The sequence below is a fragment of the Calonectris borealis genome, chromosome Z (assembly GCF_964195595.1).
Source record: "Calonectris borealis chromosome Z, bCalBor7.hap1.2, whole genome shotgun sequence".
Lineage (NCBI taxonomy): Eukaryota > Metazoa > Chordata > Aves > Procellariiformes > Procellariidae > Calonectris > Calonectris borealis.
In genome coordinates, this window is record NC_134352.1 from 76,191,398 (window position 1) to 76,207,374 (window position 15,977).

Genomic DNA, 15,977 nt, shown 5'->3' on the forward strand with positions numbered 1-15,977 from the left:
CACCCCAGCGCTGAGTCAGGCCCCGCCCCTGCCGCCGACGGCCAATGAGGAGCCGCTTCGCCTGGGACCGCCCCTTCCCCGCTGTCATCACACACCCGCACGTGGAGGGGGCGGAGCGAGGGCGGGATCTCAGCGCCGCGCGTCACACCCTCTCCGCCCGCCCATTGGTCGCGCGGCCCCACGGCTCGCCTCGCCCCGCGCCGTGCCCCGCCCAGTACACCAATCAGCGCGGGGGAGGCGGGTGCGGGGGGCGTGACCCCGCCAGCACCCGGAAGGAACGGACGGAGCCGCGCAGCAGTCGGGGCCGCGGCAGCGGCGGCAGCGGAGGTGGCGCTGGTGGGTCCGGCGGGGCCGCGGCGGGCGGGGCCGGGGGGGAGGCGCGGAGCAGAACCGGGCACCAGCGGGGACGGGCCGCCTGTCCGGCGTGGGAGGGGTTAACGCGCCCCGTCCCCGGTTCCAGAACGTTCGGGGGGGGCACTGGAACGGGGCGCCCTGACTGGGAGGGCGGGCGAGAGCCAGGGGGGCCGCGGCCGGGGCGAGGGCCGTGACGGGGGCGGGGGCCGTGAACTGGGGCGGCGCTGACCGGGGGTGCTGGGACCGGTGGCAGGAGGTGCCGGGGGGGGCCAGCCTGCGGCAGGCGGCGGTGTGACCGCAGAGCGGCTGGGGGGGGATTGTGGCGGGGACGCCGTGCCCCCCCTCTACCGGGGGGGTGGGTGCCCGGTAGTGGGGAGGTCCGGCAGAGGCAGGTCCGGGGGGATCGCAGCGGGGCTGGAGCAGGGCTGCCGCCCAGGAGGGGTGCGCTGCGGCCGGGGCGGTGCTTGCCCTGTCCTGGCACCCAGCCCCCCGCCAAGGGCCCCGAGGCTCAGGGAGGCTGTGCTGTCCCCGGTCTCGCCCACCAAGGCCACGTCCTCTCCGCCGTGACAGGGACAGGGACAGCCTCTCCACGGCTCTGCGGACAGGATGGGGCCTCCTCCTCCTCCAGGGCATCAGCTCAAACCCAGCTCAAACCGGCTGGGACTCGCTGGCTGCTCTGGTCCCCCCCGACACCCGTGCCTGAGGGACCCGTGGCGGTGGGGCCATGCCGGAGGCCCGGAGCTGCCGTCCCGTGGCCCGGCCACGGAGCCCGCCGAGGCGGGGAGTGGGAGACGCGGCTCATGCAGCGCCTGCTTGGCCGGCACCTGCCTCGTGGGTAAATCACAGCCCACAGCCTTCAGCGTGGGGCTGCGAAAACAGCGCTGGAGCGGATGTGAACCCCAGCATCCGCAGCAAGAGGCCTGCTGCCCTCTGGTGACAGCCGCCACGGGCGGAAGGCCCCATCGTGGGGGACATTTACCCACCAAAATCAGCAGCTAGAGACTCGGTGGGGTTTTCGAGCGTTTTGCTGTGGCTGAGGCAGCCGATTTCTACAGAAATCGCGCAGGCGGTGCGCGGCGTGCTCTTGGCAGTCCCAGATGTTATCTTTAGAAAGCTGCTGTGCGTTGGGGAAGGCAGAGGGGATGGCTGCATGGTGGGAGCTGGGGCTGTGGGCTTGCTCACAACCCACCTGTGAACATGACCCATCTGGTGACGTGTACAAGGGGCATAGACTTATCTCTAGGGTTTCCAGCCTTCTTTTATTTTTTAAGAAAGGAGCGTGGAGTTTGCTGCTGTGGAAAGTGTGGTAGAGGAATGCTGTGCTGTGTCTCTTCCACTTGGTGCCTTTTTAAAAAGCATCACACAAGCAAACATCTGCTTATGGACCTGTCCTCCTCTGCCTGAATTGTGTCCGTTAGCCTTAGCAAAGGGGGGAAATTTGTGGAGAGTGTAGCACTGACACAAAGGAGAGTCTCGGCAAACTTGGTAACACATTCAGAAGGTGAACAAGGTCTGGCAGGTGAAACAGGAGAAAACTCCCAATGTGGTAGTACTAGAGTTACTTTTGGCTGGGCTCTGCTTTAGAAGGGGGTTAGGGACCAGCAGAATTAAGTCATCCTGTAAAGCCTCGTCACCGCCTTGTTTCACAGCACCAATTCACATCGTGCGGGTCTTGGCGTGAGTGAGCGGCGGGGCCCTGGCAGGGACTACATGTCCCAGCATGCAGCTCCCTCTGCGCAGCCCAGCCGCCCCTTTGGGCATCGCGGCAGGCTGGGATCTGCAGCGTCCTGGCAGCGCTGCCTGGGCTGAGGGCAGGGCAGCGGTGGGAGCTGGGAGGGCAGGGAGGTTTGTACAGGGTTTGGATCAGAGTGGGACGCTGTTGCCGCAGTGTCTCTTGCAGAGGAGACGGCATCTGCCTTTGCTTCATCTGCAGCAGCTGCTCCCGTAACGTTTTGCCGGGTTCCTCCTGACTCTCGTGGGCCCGAACACGTCCCTTCCCATGGACCCTGGAGTGGCACGGATGTGTGGGGACAGCAGAGCTCTCCTGTCGCCCTGGCCGTAGAGCTGCGGTCTTTGGGGAGCTGGGCTTGTGGAGCGAGTCCAGCCTGCAAGTGGGGCAGGGCTGGGGCCATTTCAGCTCTGCCACTCGCCTTGTTTCTGTTCCCTGTGTGAGAGGGTTCTTACCCACCGCCAGAAGGAAAGCTGGCGGGGTCACTCTGCATGGACAGCTCGCTGAGGGGCTCCCCCACTCTGCCGCCTTTGCAACAAGCTGGGCAGAGCAGCTCTCAATGCTCTGTTCTTCATGTCTACCCTCTCTGCAGAAATGGACTTTAGGGAATAACAGATTATTTAAATTTCACTGCTAGGGTTGCTGTTTCACTCCTGGTGGCTTCCTCCAAGGCAGATGAAGCCCCCAGCCCGTACACCCTCCCTCTGCTGTGGTGCTGAGCTTTCCCAGACCCTGCTCCCTCAGCAGTTTCAGGTCTTCTGAGCATGCGGAGCAGGAGGAGGAAAGGAAGTTCCCTGTCTGAGTTCAAGGGACTTCTGAGGGCAGAGAAGCACATCTGCGCCCCTGGTCTTCCTCCTTGCTGTCTGCTACCAGCTGCTTGCCCTGGCACGTTTCTGCACGGCCGCACTGAGTAGCAGAGGCTGGAGATACCTGGACTTTCTTCGCTGCTTCTGAATCTGAGGGTGGTTCGAGGGGATAGTTGTTGATCTGACTCTTGAAAGTCAATGACTCTTGACTCTTCCTGAGTCCTTTACCTGCCCTTACTGCTCTGGGCCTGCCCACGCTTGTCACCTCCTAGATTTGGTAGGCACGTGTGCCTGGGGGCCAGGACACCTTCTGGATGCAGAACAAGAAAACGTGTCATTTGTAGGTACGCAACCACAGACGTTAAAGGAAAAAGCGAAGCCATATTGGTTAGAAAAGTGGTGTCCTCAGCATGCTATCAGTGTAGCTGTAATCAAATTATTGGAGGCTTCCATGGCTGGAGGAATTAGTAAGTCAGGTTTGAAGCAGGACAGGTATGAAGGGCAACGTGGGAGAAATCCCGAAGACAGACATTTGTGTGCTAACAGATGGCTTGTGGAGGGTGTCGTTGTGGGTTACTTGGCAGGGAGAGTCTTCTGTGGGAGGGTTTTGCCTGATGCCTCTCCACCGCACATCACTCCTGGGGACCCCCTTCCTCCAGGGGGTTGTGTGGGTCCTGGTGACACCATCACGTGTTTCTGATCCTTCCTTCTCTCTGCAGTGCCTGGCAGCTCTGCTCCCTGGAGCTTGTTTTCTGACCAGCTCTCTTTCTTTGTGTTTCCATTTTGCTTTTGCTCATAAGCAAGTGAGCCAGGTGAATGTGGCCTCTAGAGAACTTGGTCTCACAAAGTTTGAGGTTTGCTTTAAAAGTTATTTTCTTTGACTGGAAAGTGTCCTTGGTAATCCTCATCCTCCCTTTGCCTTTGCTACTCTCTTTCATAGTCTTGCTTGCTTGGCCTTGTGAATGCCCAGCTGCCAATTAACATGTTTTCCCCCTGTTTCTGTCAGTGTTCTCAGCTGGTTGTGAATCCTGAATGAAGAGCAGCTGAGCTCACATGCTCAGTGTTTCAGAGAGCTTTTTCAGGACTGGCCGGTGGTTTGCAGTCATGCTCGCCTGTGTTGTGGCCTGGACAACCCCCCCAGCTAAGCAGCGTGATGGTAGAACAATACTTGGATGGGAAGCCTTCAAAGGAGTCCTGTGTACTGCAAAAAGTGCAGTTAGTGATTCAGCTGGAAGTGCTTTTTAGTAACAAATCCATGTCCCAGGCCAGCGCTGATGTCAACGCTATGATTCTTCTTGTGGAAGTGAACAAAGATGCAAAGCCCTTTATGCAAGAGCTGAGGTGATAATGCAGATCTCCTGGCCTCAGTCCGTTTGGGGTAGTTGCATTCTTCCTGGGGAGCGTTTTCACCCGTCCCTGTCAGATACATCGCCATCGCTTCCTGCGCTGCGGCTGTATGTGGGTGGCAGTACTTCAGCCGTGTCCAAAGCAATTCTTGTCACTGCTCAGGCTTAGAGCCTTTTGAGCCTTTTCTGAAAGATACTGTGGAGGGTTTTAAATATATGTATATTTACATATACACATGCTACACTTACTGGGGCTTGTTCTGCTTGTAAGCTCTCCAAAAACATAGCTCGGGTGACTAGCTGGTACAGCTTCCAGGAGGGACCTCTCTTGGGAGGCCAGGGCAGGTTGGCCTGCTAGCTGTGTAGGTGCAGGTGACATTAAGGACAAACTTTCAAGGTGCCTTCCTGACTGTTTAAAGGACTGGTGCACCAGTAAGCTAGTATGGCAGTGCCACACTATAAAGGCTGTGCTTCTGGGGGACGAGCTGCATGCCAGCCCGCAGTGCTCTGCTCGCTGGTGCTGCAGCTCTGGTCGGAGCTCAGTTGTGCTGCCAGTGGTACTGCAGGGTGGTAGCCCATGCGGGAGGGCAGGCTGGGGAGCAGGGACTGCCCCTAAGCAGCTTTTGCTCATCGTGCTCGCAGCCGGGGGAATGTCAGACCTGATTTTGGGGAGGCTGATGTTGCCCCAGTTTTCAGGACCTGCTCCCTGACCTCCATGGGCACGAGGACCTAGCCCCCACACAGTGCGATCTCCAGTAGTCTGTAATTACAGCACTGAGAGCGCGGGGAGGAGTCTTAAACAACGTCTTTGTGATGGTGTTGGCAGGCCTCTCGGAGATTTCTATTAAGCAGTTGTCGTTTTCCCCCTTTGCTGTAGCCAGGGAAACGCTGTGGCGTTGGATTTGGCTTGGTCTGTTTGGGTTGTTGGGAGGGAGCAGAGTTTGGCCCTCCCTGCCCTGGCTTCGCGTCCCCGTGGGTTGGTTTAGCGGGTGGCCTGTGGGGACCACAGCCAGAGCCTGTTCTTGCAGATAAACCATATGCCAGCGCACCCACTCGAGTACCAGCAAAGCCTGTGTGGTGGAGCAACGTGCAGCTGCGCGGGTGGAGAAGAACAAAGCCAAGGGCACAAAAAGGACTTTACTTCCCTCTGAAATCTGGGGAAGGGGGATGGTGTCAGCGATCTTAGCAGCCCTCTCTAGGGAACCAACTGTGCACCCAGCCAGAGTCACGCAGGGAACTGGGGTGATAACTGGAACACTGCAGCTGGAGGGGTGGCCTCAGCGCTGGTAAAAGATACGGTGGGATCTTCGAGGTGCTGGGGTGCTCGGGGTCTCTAGCTTCTGTGCATAGGCTGCTAACTCGCTTGGCTTGGATGAGCCATTATTGCCTGCCCAGTGTTCAGAAGGTCTCCTTGCGTGGGCAGGGTATTTCCCAGCTGACTTGAATGTGTGTCTGTGGACTTGTCTTTCCAGGTGACCCAAGACAGCTGGAAGAAGCAACCCCAAGACCACGCTGCGGGTGCTGACAGCTGAGAGCTGCCTTTCCCATCTGCTTTGGCCCTACACCAAGGTTAGCACCGTTCAATCGTCACTGGTTTTTCTTCCTTCACCAGGGCTGTGTGAAGAAGCAGGGGAACCCCGTGCTCTCCTTCTCTTGGCCCGTAGGGACAGCTCTGTAGGGTAGGTGTCACCCATGTGAGGTGCTCCCACAGCCCCGGCTTGCTGGGTGCTCCTGCCTCCCACCTGGCTGGCAGTGTGGAGGAGGCAGCCTGGATGTGTGTGACTGGTGCTGTTAAGACTGTTGAACCCTGCACACGGTTGTCGGGAACTCAAGGGCAGTGTGTTTTAAGCCCTTGGGAACTTGCAGTCTGTGCTGCTTGCTGCCGTCATCCTTCTGCGTACCAGCAGTATTGAATGGGAGTGTTTCTCAACTGCTGGTCTCTGCTGCTTGCTGTCCTTCACCTGAACAAATAGAGCTGATACTTCACCCAGAGCTCATGGCAGACACGATCCTGCTTTCTATCAGGACCACTTGAGCTCTGTCTGCATTTTCCTGGGATTTTGTGCTCAAGGAGGTCCTTGACCATGGTGTACGGAGCTTAGAGTGACAGTGAAGTGTTTCAGGAGGACTGGTAGTCCTTCTATTGCCACTGTCAAGAAATGTGAAGGCCCTTGCTGCTCCGAGGTAACCAGCCCGGAGCAGGCTGAGACGGCTGTGGGCTTCCCACCCCATTCCTGTGCCTGGATGCTTGCATTGCATGGGATCCAGCAATGCCCACCCCGCCTGCACGGTGTGCCCTCGCCGGGAAGGGAGCCTGCATCAGCGCTGTGCCTCCGCGGGGGCAGGCCGAGCCCTCCTCTCACCCCAGAGCTCAGGTACGATTTGGCCGGGAGAGGTTATATGGGGAAGCTGCTGTTTAGGATGCGTGGCTGCCCAGGCTGCGTGGCTCTTCCTCTGACGTGTCTGCCAGGGCAGTTTGGGGCCAGTCCAGAGAAGCTGGAGACTGGGCCTCAGGCCATCTCGTCCTTCAGCCTCAAGCTGAAGTGGTACCCACGGCGAGATTTACCTAGGAAGTTAAAAGGAAGGAAGAAGTCCATCGCTCATGTCGGTGCTTTGTGCTGCAGACTGCCCACCACACAACACAGTGGCAGCAGAGCAGCCCCTTTATCCAGCTGAGTTGTGGCAATCACTAATGCCTGCTCCGTGCTGGAATCTTATATCTCTTAGTGATGGAAAAGAGACATGTTATGTGGCTAAGACCAGAGAAAAGGTTTTCCCTTTTTTCTGCTGGAGCTGCTTGCAGATCTCAGTCCACCAAGCTCACAGCACCCTCTCAGGGCTCCCCTGCCTTTTGACAAGAGGCATTTTAACACAAGGCTCACCATGTTGGATCCACTTTTCTTCCCCCTCTTGCTGACCAAATAGCTTGATATCTCCAGGGACAGCAAATCTCTCATATATGTGTAATGCAGCAGGTTCTCCCGTTCCTTGGTCATAGCATGAACCTCTTCTCTCTGATTTGGATATCACCTAACCCAGGTGATATCAGCAAACTTATATTTGGGCTGAATTAACCATGTTGGTTCAGTTTAGTGCAGCTGGCAGTAATCTGGAAGCCAGTACAGCTTGCAGACTCTTGGACAGATTTGCAGTGCCTCTGTCGGGAATGGGGTGGAATGCTTTGCTGGCAAACTCAAAGACTGGGCAAAGGGGAGGTTATCTCTTCAACAGAAAGTGGTCAGCCTAACGTCCTTCAGCCTGCTCTTAGCGAGTGTGGGCTGCCATTGCCCCTTGGTCTGACCAGCTGATTTAGGAGTAGGTCTTCTTGCCACTGGAAACCCCAAGAAAATGCTGCCCCCCCTTCACAGAGATGGGGCCCTGGCTTCCTTGTGAGTATTGGCACTGGAGTTATGCGAGGAATCCCCTCTTTGCCCTACCATCTCTGTTGCAAGTAGGTTGGGCATTCAAAGATCCTGTTCATGGGAGTGTTGGGACAGCTGGATCCTTGTTCGGTTCTTGCTGCTCCCAAGAACGGAGCAGAGGATCATCTGCTGAGGCTAATTTTAGGTCTCCGAGCGTTGCCGGTGTCCCTCTGAGCTCCTATTTGTGTGCGATCCTGCTAAGAGCTATGTGAGAGTCCTGTATCCTTGTGTGCAAAGGCTTTGCCGGGGCATAGCGTCCCAAGGATTAGGAAGAACTTTGAATTCCTCACTTACCTAAAGTGTCTAAGCCATATCAGATGTATGTGTGACCCCTTTTTTTTTAGACCTAGCGCCAAGCACCCTTTGGACCTTGCTTTGTGGGTGCCCACGCATTGCGCGGTGGGAAGCGGGCTGCAGCTTTCCAACCTTCCCCTGCCAAAAATGAAGCATCCCTCCTCTTTGCAGCAATCAGTCTTGGGTGGGCATGTGTGGTGCAGAAAACAGTCTTCTGTGAAGCCTCTGGATGTGGAAATATTGCAAAGCCCACAGCTGAGTGAGACGAGAGCCCAGCTCTGGCCTTCTCTGTACGGCTGGATGGCTGCTTGGCATTTGCTGCCGCCATCCTCCAGCCCAGCACAGGGTGAGGCTTCCCGGCCTCTCCCTTGTTTGTACACCAAGACTTTTGGCCTCTCTGCACTTTTTTGGTTTCCATCTGCTCAGGTGATTTTTCTGCAGCGCTGAGCTTAGCGCTGAGCTTTGTGAAGTTTCGTGTTGAGGCAAGACGTGGCTCTGCAGTTTTGGCCCATATTTATTTTTAGCCCGTGTAAGACATGGTTGATGGTATCAGAAGGAAGTTGCACGGTCTCCTGAGCTCCGTGACTCATCCTGGATCAGGACCGAGGCTTCGCTAGCTTCTGCTATAACCCTCAAGTGATGTAACTGGTTGTGGTGGGCCCTACTAGATCTGGGGAAGCGCAGAATGGGGAGGGAATCAGAGCTTTTAGAAATTCTTTTTTATTCCTTCTGTTAAGTGACAATGTTAAATTCATTTGTTGAAAGATATTGGCAGGTATCGCTCCTGAGTGTGGTTCAGCAGGGTCCTTTGGCTTCCCCTTGCATCTTGTGCCCCTGTGGGAGAGGTGAAAGGGAGAGGGCTCTGCTTACACGCGGGGTTGGGTAACTGTTTGGCAGCACGGAGCAATGGTAGATGACAGTTTTTAGGACAGGAAGCGAAGCAGGATCCTGTCTCTGGTTCAAGCCACAGCGAGGTTCGGTGCAGCAGAACAGACCTGCCTGAAGTGGAAATGGGCTGGGACTGGAGAGCAGGGACTTAGGAGATGCCTGCCAGAAGAATCTGGGACCTCCATTTCCATCAAATCTGGTGCTGCCACAAGGTAGAAAGAGCTCACGGGGCTTTCTGACCTGCAGGCAGCTGTGTTGTGCTGGTCTGGGCTGGGCAGGGACTGCGTGTCACCACGATGGCGCAGGCAGCGTGGGACAGGCGGTGATGTTGAAGCATCGCTGCTGCCACAGCACAACGTGGGGTGCAGCTAGAGAGGCCTCTGCGCCCCAGGTTTGGCTGCCTGGTTCTCCTGTGTTGCGCCTCGGGACCGAGCACGGAGGGGTGCGATACACGGGGTACAGAGTAGGCACCTCTCCTGTGAAGCGGGTGGGGATGACAGCTTGTGGGGTGGGCTTCCTCCTCTGCCCCCTTTCCTTGCTCGGGGTGATGAACAGCATGTTTAGGAGCATGTTGAGGCTTCTGGGCGTTGTGGAGCAGGTTTTACGTGTGGGTCAGCGGAGAGGGGACAGGAAGACTTAGGGGAGCAGAGACAAAGGAGGGAGGCAGGGGGCCATGCTTTGGGGGGATTGCTATGGCAACTCACCACCGGCAGTATCGCTGCACCGCGCTTTCCGCAGCGCATGGTGGAGGAGCAGCCGGGGCAAACATGCAGCCTGCTGCAGCCCTCGATGCAGCCCTGTCCCAGCCGTGCTGTGGGCTCAGCACCGCTGGGCTCCTGCATGACAATCTGGCGTCTGGAGCCGTTCTCCTCAGGCAGCAGCCTCAGGGTGGGTGGCTGGGGGAGTTTTGTCCATCTTTTCCCCTCTTTCACCCCTCACTGGGGAACAGGCAGGCAGCTCCTGTTTGCAGACCTGTTCTGTTTGAAGCCTTGAGTTGCAGAGCAGGCCCAGCCAGAAAGAAACCAGTCTCCTGAGCCCTGTCACTGTACCACGGAGGAAAGCAAGTCATTCTGCTGCCCTTGCCTATCCTCAGTTAATCAATCTAAGTGGCTCCAGCCATGCCTGCACCTTCCCAGGATGCCTGGCCCTGTACCGTGCCACCCACCTCACACAGCTGGTTTGCCATGCTGTGGGGTATCTGTATTCTGATGGAGAGCAGAAGCTCTAGGGAGCCCTCTGATACAGTCTGAGACCATCCTCTGGGGCAGGTAAAGGAGGGGTTAAATGTTTCTGAAGATGCCTTTGGGCAGACCCCTTGTCAGATGCTGGTAGAGAGCTGGCTCCTGTTGCTGAAGGAAGCGGGGAACGTGGTGCCACTTGCTGTACAGAGAGAACAGATCAGGAAGCCAACTCCAGCCTGGCCATATTACGAGCGTGACTGAGACCTGACCTGTCATCCGTGATGTGCCTAGAGCCCTGGATGCGAGCCAGGGGTGAGGGACCGGTTGGCAGCAAGCACGGCTTGCCCGTCTCAGCATGGATGGCTGTGTGAGCTGTAAACCTCTCTCATTACATCTCTCAAAGGTCAGTGCTCACAGTGAGCTACAACGCCCTGCCCGCAGCTCTGCGCCCAGAACGAGAGGGGAAGGAGCCTGCCCCTCCTTCGGAGGGTGCTCTGAGGTCAGATGTGTGGGGTGGCAGTGGCACACACTGCTGTCGTGACCGTGGCCAGAGTTCGTCTGGGACTAGGATGTTCAGGCAAAACTGGAGGGGAAAGGATGCCTGTCCGTGGCCTGCCGAAATGGCTCTGTGCTCACAATGTCCTTGCCTGAGCTGAGGCCACTCCTTCCAGCTCTGAACCAGGGTACAAAGCCTCAGAAATTCCTCTGAAAACCATTTCACCATTTCTAATCTGCCTTAGCATCCATCTCTGATTTAGGGTGATTATAAAATCTGTATAGACTGCCCAACGCTGTCCACTGCTGCAATTCCAGTCATTTTAAAACTCCCAAATAGGCTAGACTTGTTTGTAAAATGTCCCCTGGACTCCAGACCTTAGTGTTCCCAAGGGAGAGCAAACAAGGAGGTGGAAGCTGGAACGTGGAGCCTCTGGGAAAGCCACGTGTGGCAGACAGCAGTGCGCTTGCTCCCTCCTCCTTCAGACAGGTTCCTTCCCTTTTCAGAGAGAAGGAACTTTTTTCCCTCCTTCCCGTGGAGGAAGCTGGGACACTGGTACCTGACACCGAAGGCAATTTCAGATCAGCAGCTCGAGCACTGCTCTTCATGTATGTGACCTTCAGCACTTGGTGTGAGAATTGGCATTACGATACATTACGGGTGCGGATGACGGCGGAGCACGGTCAAAATCCATTGATCCAAACCATAGTTCCCTCTGACCCCTCACAGCCTCTTGTTTCTGATCTTTCCTCCGGACTGAGGCCCCGAGATGTGCTATGAAATATCATGGAGTGGATGCTGATAAGGCTCTGGGTTACGCGTGTGTGTTGGGGTGTGAATTGTCAGTTTCTAGAGCAGAGGATGTTTTCTCTTTTGCCATTTGCACAGCACCTCGCGTACTGAGATCCTTGCCCACGACTCAGGCTCCTGGGCGCTGTGACCTGATGAGTTATAACCGTGTCATCTTTGAAGTGCTGCGCCCTCTTCTTCTGTCTTGCCTGTTCGTACTACACACTTTTAAGCACAACACAAAGGATCAGAAAAGCCCAAAAGTGGTGGGGTCACATACTCTGCTCCTGATCTGGGGAGGAGTTAAGACAGGCGGTGCTGGAATAAGCATTTAGGGAGAGGCAGCCAAGAGAGATTTCCTCCTGCGGCATTGGAGTTCGGAAAGTACTGTGTGGCTTACGTGCTGCTGCACTTTACTGCTACCATCGCCTTGGGCAAGTCCAGGACATGCATATCTGCTAGTAGTCAGATGGGGACACCATTCTGAGCAGCGTCACTCTGGAAAAATGGCCAGTGTCCTTTCGGACATCAGGAGGAACCTTAATGCTGCTGCTGTGGGAAGAGTGCTGGGGATTTCAGCAGAGATGATGGATCATTGGGACCAAGGGGAAACTTTGACTCGGTGGGTGATTCTACCTGCATTCCCTAAACTGTGAGAAGATGGTCGAGCCCAGCAGTGCTGTACAGATTGCCCCGTCTGGGAGATGCATAAAGAATAGCTTTATTGGCAAAAGCCAACTCTTTGCTCAACTCAGACCTGGGGAAAACGCCTGGACTCTGTGCACTGGGGTTTTCTTACTGCCAGTCAGCAGTGCTGTAGCTGTGCAGAGAGAGCATAGCGTAGACAGGTTAGCACAGTCACTCGAGTCCTTTCTGTACCAGTGTTTGCATTACTGACGAGATTAGCATAGCTGGGCCAGTGGTGGACAAAGAGGGTAATTCCTAAGGTCCTCTCTGCTGTGGCTGCCACCAAAATAAAGCAGTTACGGCATCAAGTAGTGGGTCTGAGCTTTGCTTTCAATTCATCTTCTAGGAGGAGCAACAGCTAAAAATATGAGCAGTTTTTGAGGAACTAGAATATTCTCAGGCTTTTTGTCTGGGTCTGGTCTGCCGACCAGACTGAGCTCCAGCTCCCCTGGGCTGACAGCCTGAGATCTTAAGGTATTTGCAATGATCTGTCCTGGCCACGTGATAGAGAGAACACAAAAATCAGTGGCGTCAATCTGCCACCCTGAAAGTGCTCCTCTTGCTGCCGTGCCTGTTCCCTGTAACCAAAGGGCTGTTTCATGTCTTAGATTTGTTGAGGAGACAGACTCATAGCTCCTCTCTTTCTCCTGTGCAGCTATTTCCTGGCAGCTCAGTAGGAATGATTTATTATAGACTACAGCTCTGTTTAATTCTGTTTCCCTGCAATATCATACTGTTAAGAGTAACCGAGCAAAACGCAGTGGTGCTTCCGGAGGAAAGCTGCTATCAGAGGCCAGCCCTGTAGCAGAGGCTGGAAGCAAGGAGGAGCAGTTTACCAGGAAATGCCTGTGTTCATGTGCTGGTTGCTTTTGGGAAGGAAACGGCATCTCATCCTTGAAAGCTTTCTGACTGCAGCACTCCAAATGTTGTTGATGGAGCTGCACCAGTGTGAGCAGTAGTGAGAATGTTGCTGTCCAGAGCCTGGGAAAGGTCTGACCAAAGTGGTGGTCTGGAAGGAAAAGTCAAATTCTGTCCTTAAGTGAACCTCCAAGTGGTTTTTTTGGAGTGCTTTTTGGCTTGGGCTTTTTTTTTGTTGGTGGCATTGGTTTGGGGTTTTTTTGCTACCAAAAAGAAAAGGTGTTGCTTGTGCAAATCCTTGTGAGGAAAGAGCAGGGCATTTCCTTTGGAGTGAGCCTGCCTGCAACTCGATATGTCTCAGATGTGTGTTAACAGAGAAATGAAAAGATTGTGCCATAAAGTGATAGGGGATAATGAGTTTAATCCACTGTTATGTTGTCCTGGGAGACACAGCTAGGGCAAACATATTGGCAATAACATTATGCTTTGCATGACAACAGCAGCAAATACCACCTGAACACACTTTCCCTGGGAGGGGTGAAAGGGTCTGTTTTCAGAGAGTCCCCAGGAGGGTGGAGTGGGGCAACCAAGAGCTGGGGAAAGTTGCCAGGAGATTTGCAGATGGGCAGTGCATAATAACTGCATTTTCTGCAGCTTGAGCTCTGCTTTCCCGTTCAGTGGCCCAGTTGAACTGGACAACACTGGGCTCTTAACCTCATTGAGATCTTGAGAAATGCAGTAAAGAAACTGTGACTTGAATAACATTAGTGAGATATTTGACCTGGAGCCTGAATGAACAAGTCTTTATCTTTAGCTTCTCCGTCTGCAAGATAGATGGGTGGTGATTTGCTACTGCACCAGGCGCAGGGATTTTAAAGGATGCTGGTGTGGGTGAGCACTGCTGTGCTTAGCTAGAGCAAGGGCTGCAGATAGGGCCTGGTCCTGGGAAGGCTTAACTGGCGAGCAGGGCCCCAAAGGATTTTTGGAGGGGTGTGGTGAAAACAGAGGCTGAGGGCGGTACCTGGAAACCTATCAGCTCCTGGAGCTGGACTGGAGAATCCAAGTCTTTACTCAAATGCATGAATCTTTCAAAGTAAAGAATGCAATGATCTGCTCTCAAGGAAACGTCCAGTCCACTACCAGCTTTTTGGGAGCATTATAAACTCTTCTGGTTTATAATGCTATATCTGGGTCTTGAATTTTGTTCCTATGTGGCATTACCGTTCTTTTCTGGGCCACGTTATGTGCATCTGGTGCAGAGCCCTGCACGTCCCCGACCCCTCTGGTGCCAGAGAGCGTGTGGGTCAGTCTGCGGGGCCAGATGTAGCCCAGCAGAGCTGGGTGCAGGCCATATAGCCACCAGCAGAGTAGGGCCAACTTCTGCTTCAAGAGAGATGGGAACAGAGGAGGCTTGTATTTTGGATAGCTGCTTAGTGCAGGACATGTGGGTATCTTTGTCTCTGCCCGTCGCTGGGGTTTTCAGAGGTGTCAGTACCACCCTTGCCCTGCTCCCCACGCTGTACCCGGTGCTGGGTGCTGCCCACCCACCCTCCTTCCTCGGGCAGGGACAGCACGCCGTGACTCAGTTTCCCTGTGGCCTTAGGAGCGGGGAGGGGCAGAGCGGGACCGGAAAGTGGCAGAGGGGAAGTTACAGCAGCTGGTAGGAAATGGCATTTTGGGGTGCCGCATGGTGGCCCTACCCCATCCTGTCTGCAGAGGTGGTGTTTTGGGGTGCAGCGGTGCAAGCCTGCTCTGTCTACCCTGAAGGTGTGCTGCAGGGCAGTTTTGCTGCAGGGCCGGCATTTTTGAGTGCTGCAGAGCAGCCCTTGCTCCATACTGCCTTCTCCTGTGCCAGGGATCATGCTAGGGCAGGGAGGGCTGGCTGCACCTTCCATCCCCTCTGCATTCCCATGTGCAGGGCCTATGATTACAGGCAGTCCCGTGGCACTGCTTCCTCCGACTTGTGATTTATGGGCTGCTGCTTGGGATGTGGGTCTGAGCTTACCTCAGACAAGGCCAGAATCAGGAGTGCTATCACTGCGCTCTCGCCTACGTGCAAGGTGCGGAGGTAACGGCACGGCATCCCTCACTGTCTCTGCTTCGCACTTGAGCGTGGAGCAATGGCTGTACCTGGGGTCAGGAGCAGAGGGGTCCTTGCAGGAGTGACAAGGGGAGTGCTCGGTCCCACCTGCTTCCTCACCCTGTTCCTTTTTTGCGGCCCCAAATCTGCCTGCACGGAGCGTGTTTTGTAATAAACCTGCTGAACTGAGGGCAGGCAGAGCAAAACCAGGAGACTATAAAAGAGTTGCCAGTCAAACCCCTGCCCATGTCGCTGCAGCAGCGTGGGGCACAGGGTCCCCACATGTACATCTTGGTAGTAGTTTGTACTGAGGATGAGGATGGTCAGAGACATCTCCGCCCCCCGCCCCGCTGTGTGTACCCGATGTGTCCTGCAAGCAGATTGGCAGCACAGCTCTTCCATAGGTGGAGGGTAGATCCAGCTTCCCATAGATGCTGCAACCTGCCTTGCTTCTGTGAAGCACTCTTTATTTAAGGCAGTGCCCTAAGGGTTAAGCCACTGTTGTGGAGTAGGGTTTGTAGCAGGAACAAAGAGGGCTTTTAAGGTCTGTGTTGGGCTAGGAATAGAGGGGATGGATTGAGCCTTTTCCAGTGTGTTGAATGACAAAGGTCATGGAGACCCTTTTTCAGGGAGGCAGCAGCAGTTGAGATCCCTGCTGGAAAAGGGGGAGAGAGAAAAGAAGTTGTGAAGGTCAGTGAGAGCAACTTCATGGGGAGCTTTAAGACCAGACTGAAAACTGGAGCTGTATTCTGAGGTGAATGACTGTTGAACAGAAGGCTGGGAGCCAGGAGGCCAGAACTATAGGCTCTGTGCAGGCCTTCTGCCCTGGGATTTTTGGGTGGTTTTGTTTTGTTCCTCCCACCCCCATATTGCATTTGCAGCTGCCCCCACACGTGGCACCTGAATTTGCAGCATCACTGGTGTACCCAGCACCTGAGCCTCTCCAACTTGCTCTGAGCTGGTGAAGGCTGCAGAGGGTAAAAGGCAATGCCTGCAAGGGAGGATCTCTCCAAAATGCAGAAGAGGAAACAGTCCCGGGTGCCTGCA

General features: G+C 55.2%; 1 protein-coding gene across 13 annotated transcripts in view; it reads left to right on the plus strand.

Annotated features, from left to right (window-relative positions):
* Positions 1-250: 250 nt before the first annotated feature.
* The window catches only part of LOC142075907 (atos homolog protein B-like), a 38,427-nt gene continuing 22,700 nt past the window's right edge, over positions 251-15,977 (plus strand). For 12 of the 13 annotated variants that reach the window (XM_075138003.1, XM_075138009.1, XM_075138005.1 and 9 more), the window contains exons 1-2: positions 251-336; positions 5,708-5,804. The gene's annotated coding sequence lies outside the window, so the exon portion shown is untranslated. The remainder of the gene's footprint in view (positions 337-5,707; positions 5,805-15,977) is intronic. The other variant, XM_075138016.1, reaches the window with a different exon arrangement.